Here is a 7138-nt window from a genome sequence, read left to right on the forward strand (position 1 = left end):
TGCTTGTCGGGGGCTGGCGGTAGAGAAAGGGGTTGACTACAGAGGCACCCGGGATTCTTGGACAGAGTGAAGTAAATATATCTTGACTGTGGTGATAACTGCGTGATTTTGTGTGTTTGCCAAAACTCAGAAAACACACTGAAAAGGGAGATTGAAAATCACACCTCTCCAAATCTGATTTTATTTGTTTCTTTTTTTTTTTTTTTTTTTTTTTTTTCTCCGGTACCGGGAACCGAACTCACGACCTTGCGCTTGCCAGGCAGGCGCGTTTGCCGCTGAGCTAAATTCCCAGCCCCACCAAATCTGATTTTAAAAAAAAGAAAAAAATGTGGCTCTCCCTCTGCGGGTTCATCACCCACTTCCATTTTCCCTTCCCGGAAGGCATTCACTACCACTAATTTCTTGTGAATCCTTTTAGTCCTTCAGAAATGTTCCAGATACGTACGGGTACGTGTGCATGTATGCACGGATGTGTGCGTGTGTATATAATTTATATACGTGTATAATTTGGTAGGATATTATAGGCTGGTTTCTACGGTGCTTTTCACTTAACTATATATTTTGGACCTCCTTCCATATCAGCACATCGCAGGCTGTCTCATTTCTTTTTCTTTTCTTTTGTTACGAAGCAGACGGTTAATCTGGCTGACCGCAGACTGCCGCCCTGGGTGTGGGGTGGCGGCTGCAATGTCAGTTCAGTTTCTCTAGTCTTAGCTGGACCCACTCTGCACACAAACGTTCCGCTACGGGTTTGGATGGAGTTCACGTGCAGCATTTGGGGACCTCCTTCTCCGGATCGGTGCCTTCCGGGATTTACCCCACCCCTTATTTTCCCGAGATTGTTTGCCCTGCCTGGCTCTCTGGTTCATCAGGCCAGCAAGATCAGATTTTTAGCAGACTTTAAGCCACCCCTGCCTCCTGACACAGAGGCGCTTTGCCCCCGGCCTTGGAGCAGTCACCTAATATTGTCCCTTTCTTTGAGGTGACAGCACTCCCCTCACACTTGCCCGTGTATGGTAGCTCCCCGATGTCTTCCAGGGGTTCTCCCCGATATCTTCCAGGGGTTCTCTTCTACTTTTTGTGCAGAGTTCATAGTTGTCATCTGCACGAGGTTCTCCTTGCAGTTGGGAGCAGAATCTTGCCTCTTTTCAACCGCCACGTGTTACCTAAAAATCCCTGCAGCAATGATACTGTTATGGCTTCCTATTTCACAGCAAGGGATAACACAGGGCCATTGAAGTCCAGATCACTGGAGCACTTGGAGATAGAATGTGTTGTCTGGGGGCTGTGTGCGTGAGTGTGCATGTGTGTATGTGTGTTGGGTGTACATGTGTGGGATGTGTGTATGTGTGTGCCTGCATGCGTGTGTGTGCATGCATGTGTGTGTATGTGTGTGTGTTTGCGTTGGAAAATAAAATACTTTCAGAGTGATGTTAGACTGGTCACTTAACTCAGCTCTTGGCTGGGCGTGGTGGCGAACGCCTGTAATCCCAGCACCGGGGAGGCTGAGGCAGGAAGATCGTTGTGAGTTTGAGGCCAGCCTGGGCTACAAAGTGAGCTCAAGATCAGCCTGAACTGCATAGCGAGACCCTGTCTCAAAAAGACCAAAAAAAAAAAACAAAAAACAAAAAAAACCAAAAACTTCAGCTCTCATTTGTAAATAACAATGATTTTTTCTTACAGAGGTACTGTAAAGTTTAATAACAGACTCAACCATGGCCCATGTGTGCATGGCACTGAGACCTCACAGCTATGCAGCTCAGGTGCTCCACTCCCTGCCCAGTCTATGCACAAGTTCCTATTATTACCCATTCCATTGGGCAGTGAGGACCCTGAGGCCACAGGGAGTTTTTGTGAGTTGCTTGGTGGCTGTCATGGTGGATGTGGAGAGCTGGGATTGGGACTGCCGCAGAGTAGAACCTTCCTGGGTGCTCTTGGCCATGTGTAACCTACAAATGCAGTGTTTTGGGGCTTGGGTTTTGTTTTGTTTTGTTTCCTTTACCGTGGTTGTGCATCAGAATTACCTGGCACCGCCCCCTCAAAAACCTGTTCAATCAGAATCCCCAGCCTCTGGATTCGGAAAACACTCCACACCCTGCCGCAGAGTCCCTGCTGAAATGTGAGCCTTTCCCTCCCCTCCCAGTGTCCCTCACCCTGACTCACAGCGGAGGATTGCTCCTTCCAACCCTCTGGGCCCTCTGCCAAGTCACAGGCCCACACGGCTTGGATTGCCTCTGACCCACTGCGACAGATCTGTATCATCAGCCTGCAGAACAGGTGGAACGGGCGCCAGGGGCCACAGCAAGCAACATCTGTCCTTCGGACCATCCCTCCCCACCTGTCTGAAGCCGTGACCCTGGTCATGTGACTGCTAGCACAGAGGCTATGAGCCGTGATGCAAGCCTCTAAATAACCACATCTGGCAAGCCCGTGCCAACCGGGCCCCTGCAAGCTCCTGAGCTGCCCGGGGTGCTCTCCAAAGTCACCGCAGCTCAGGAGTAACTTGATCATCTCAGGAACACAGGACGGCAGCGATACTCAGAGCGCTCTGAACATCAAAGGAGGGATGTCCTGAGCTTCAACGCCCACCTAAGACCTTCTACGCTTAAACATCAGTGTGCCCAGACGGCTTTTACGGTCCTGCACGGTCTGGGCCCTGCTTATCTCTCGTGCCCGAGCCCGGCACCCTTCCGATGACCCACACTTCGGCTGTACTGAACTTCCGGCCTTGGTCGTCCCTTCGGGGCTGCTTACTCTTCATCCTGCCTGGAAAGCTCCTCTTAGGCCTGAGTTTCCCCACGTTGCTGCCACCTCCTCACAGAGGTCCGTCCTGGCGACCCAGTGTCACACCGCCCACGCCCGTCGTTCGCGTCACTCTCCATCTCTCCTCCGGGTTTTTTTGTTTGTTTGTTTTGTTTTGTTTTGTTTTCCGGTACCGGGAATCGAACTCACGACGTTGCGCTTGCCAGGCAGACGCTGTGCCGCTGAGCTAGATCCCCCGCCCCTCCTCCGGGTTTTATTTTCTCCCCAGTATTTATCACCTTCCAGAGTCATTTATTGTGCTTGCTTCGCCTGTCTAGAGGCTTACTGTCTCTCCCACGCTGGGACGGAAACTTCAGAAAAGGGAAACATTGTCTGCCGCGGTCACTGCGGTGTCCCGAGTGCCTAGAACCAAGCCCGGGAAGACCTCTGCCAGCCAGCAGGTCCGTGTAAGGTGAACGAACGCTTCTGCCATCCGCAGGTTCTCCCACTGCCCGGCCCCTCGGGTCCAGCGTTCTCTAGGATGAAAACCAGCAAAGTGCCACAAGGCTTAGCTCTGAGGAGGGCACAGGTGCGGCGGGCAGCACCTCAGAGTGCGAGGGAATCCCACCCTCGGGGTTTGAACTCCGGCTCCATCCTACCAGCCAAGACCCTGGGCTCATCTCAGGGGTGTATAACATGGTCATCCCCTCCCTGAACCTCAGCCACCCTCCTCTGTGAAATAGGGAGACAAACCAGACCTCATTCCCCGGGTCATGGTGATAATAAAGGAGATACAATATCTAAGAGGTACCCAAGGGGGGCGTTCCGGGGCCCACCTTTGATACCAAAGTCTTCAGCTGTAGAAGCGGTTATATTTGCATAGAACTGGTGTTCGCCCTCACGTATCCTTTAAATCATCTCTAGATTGCTTGTATTAGTTCATATCATGTAAATGCTGTATGAATCGTCATCATACTGTATTGTTTATGGAATAATGACAGGAAAAAGGTCTGTACATGTTCGGTAGAGGCACAATTATCTCCTGGAATATTTTCCATCCTCAACGGGTTGGATACAGAGGGCGGTGGTAGCAATCATTGGGCACACAGCACAGCCCCAGGTCCATAGGACCTGCAGTCCCGGGTGCAGAGTCAGGGAGAGGGAGGGCTGGGATTTGGGGGCAGCATCATGCCTTCATGATGGAGATGGCCAGGTAAGCCAGGACCGCCCACCCGGGCCTTCTCAAATGAGATTCAAGGTCACTGTTTTCCTTTAACCACCAAGCTTGTCCCCGCTGGCGAAGTCATGCAGAACTACTTATCAGAGTCATTTCAGGGCCTGCACAAAGAATTACCCACCTCTTACCAGGTGTCTCAGGGAGGACGTAGACGGGGCAGGCAAGGTCTTTGCCCTCTGGAAGTTGATCGAGAAGCAGAGACAAGGTATAAAAACACAAGAACAAAGATTACAGGATGAGCTGGCAGGAGCGGTCCGTTGGCAGAGGGCCAGCGTGGCGGATGGTCACGGGGGAGAGGACGCCCTTTCCCAGGGCACCTTCAGCGGAGGGTACCTTGGCTGCCCCTCTGCTATGGAAGCCGTAAAGTGGAGTCAGTAGTCCAGACATTGCTCCTTCCAGCCGGACACACCCTGCTTAAAACCATGGTTCCTGTGTACCGTCAAGCGGGTGACCTCACCTCTCTGAAACTCCATGTATGAGATGGGGATGATATTGGGACCTACTCACAGGACTATTGGGAGGATTTAAAGAGAACATATGATGGAGAAGATGCTCGGTGTAGGGTGACGTGAGTACAAAAGCATGGCGAACAAACGCAAGGAAGCCAGGAACCTTTTATTATGATTATGAGTCTGCAGGTGGGAAACACTTCAGAGAAACCCCTCCGGCATTTTCCTCTGGACTTCCCCAAACAATGTTTATATGGCGTTTGTGTACCTGCACGGTCATTAAACTGCTGTAACAACTCTTTGAGAAGGATATTACCTGTTTTGTTTTGGGGTTTTAAAAAATCTTTTAAAAATATAATTTCAATTTCTCCACACACATCATCAAATTGTCCTTCACAATTTTAAGGGTGCAGTAGTATCGAGCGTATTCATATCTCTGTGCAGTAGAGCTCTAGAACTTGTTCATCTTGCAAAATGGAAATTCCTTATTTGTGGAAGGTCACCCCGCTTTTCTCTCTCCCTGCTCCATCCCAGCCCCAGGTAATCATCTTTCTAATTCTCTTTGAAAGAAAATACTATTTTAATTCTGTTTTGCAAGAAACCAAGAATAGCTACCTCATTTGTGCGATTCACGATAAAAGGAAAATGGGAAGCTTCATGTTCAAAATGTAAACAAGAATATCAAGATGGTGACAGCAGAGTACTAACCCCGCACAGGACCGTGTGAGTACAGCCCCACAGGGCCCCCGCAGCAGGGAGCCCAGGGTCAGAGAAGTTAAGTAACTTTCCCAAGGTCATGCAGCAACTGTTGGATCCAAGATTCAAGTGAGCATTTAAAGTTACATGACTTTTTGATTGGGTGTGGTGGTGCATACCTGTAATCCCAGCACTTGGGAGGCTGAGGCAGGAGGATTGCTGTGAGTTCAAGACCAGTCTAGACTACACAGTGAGACCCTGTCTCAAAAAACTAAACAAGAAAAAAAAATTGCATAACTACTGACTTCCCAGCATACACAGGCACTCGTCATATAATTCATATTTGAACAGTGAGTGAATGGGTCACATTCACTCAAGAGAAAGTGGCTCCTTTAAATTTATCACAGCTTGGGAGGCTGAGGCAGGAGGATCGTCATGAGTTTGAGACCAGCCTGAGCTACAAAGTGAGCTCAAGACCAGCCGAGACCCTGCCTCAAAAAGACCAAAAAAAATAAAAATAAATAAATAAATAAATAAATTTATCACTTAGCTTCAGCTCTGGCATACACAGAATTGCCATTCCTGTTACCTAGAGCCTGTCAGTTTTTAGAAAAAGCAAGCAAGTGTTGGTAAGTGTCTGTCTACATATGCGGCCCGCATGCCAGGCACTTTGATGAGGCTCTGCCTGTCCAGAGCACTCCTACTCTGAGTCCCACCTTTCTGAGGTGGGGTGAAATTAGCAGACACTGGGTCATGCGAGCTCACTGGGGGTATCTTCTTGCTCCAGGTCCTAAGGTCTGATGGTCCCGTCCCGTCACGGATCTCGACGCAAGGAAACTAGAACCAAACTAAAGTATAAGCAGAAAATGGGTTTTACTAGGATTATGGCATAAAGTACAAAAACAGCACCTAATGAGATTAGTTTAAACTAACCTCAGCCAAGCTAGTTCAACAAATCTAATCGCAACTAGATCTAGAGAGCTGGCTCTGTCCTGTTTCTCCAAAAAGGGCTGTGCTTTTCTGCCGAAATGTTTGCAGACTTCTTCACTGGTAGCCAGGGGGAGGGAGAGCGGCAGACTCAGGGTCCCATGGATGCGTGAGTCACATTTCTGACGTTGTAACGTCTTGCCATCGTTATTCTGTGCGTGGCTTCCTTTCAGCTTAATTGCTTATCCTTTATTTTCAGCAAAAGAATGCATACTTGTGAAGTTATTCACCCCAGAATAGGGTAATTACCAGCTGACGTCTCCCAGGGCTTCCCCCAGCTCCACATGTGATCTCAAAGGCAATCACAGCTCTCAGCTTTGTGTTTCTGGTCATTTCTTAAAAGACGTATTTAATGAGAACACCTAGCAAAATAATGTATTACTTGGTCTTAATCATCTTCAAAATTCATAAACTGAGTTATTTCACGGTGCCTTTTATTTGTTTTTGGCACCAGATCTTGCTATGTGGGCCAGGGCAGCCTTGGACTCTCTATGTAAACCAGGCTGGCCTCCAATTTGTGACACTCCTGCCTAAGCCACCAGAGGGCTGGGATTACCAGCAAGTAACCCATGGCAAGCTCATAATATGTCATCTTCTGATACTTATGTTTTGGCCTCAAACTGGCTAAAAAAGATCACCCCACCATGCTATTGCATGTAGCTCTAATGTATATTGCTTCACTGCAGTATAATATTCTGCTATCTAGATAGGCCATAATGTAGCTATCCGTTCTCCGGCTGATGGCCATCTGGGTTGTTTCAGCCTTTTGCTATGGAAAAGAGAGCTTCTTGGACTCTATAACAGGACTGGAGTAACTAATTTATAGGGTATAGGAATACTCAGATTTGCTAGAGAATATCAAATTGTTTCCAAAGTGATTCTTCTAGCTGGGCATGGTGGCACATGCCTGTAGTCCCAGCAGTTGGGAGGCTGAGGCAGGGGGATCGCTGCAAGTTCAAGACCAGCCTGGGCTACAAAGTGAGCTCAAGGCCAGCTTGAGCTGCACAGGGAAACCCTGTCTCAAAAA

Source organism: Chinchilla lanigera, unplaced genomic scaffold (assembly GCF_000276665.1).
Source record: "Chinchilla lanigera isolate Chin_1 unplaced genomic scaffold, ChiLan1.0 scaffold00092, whole genome shotgun sequence".
NCBI classification, from domain to species: domain Eukaryota; kingdom Metazoa; phylum Chordata; class Mammalia; order Rodentia; family Chinchillidae; genus Chinchilla; species Chinchilla lanigera.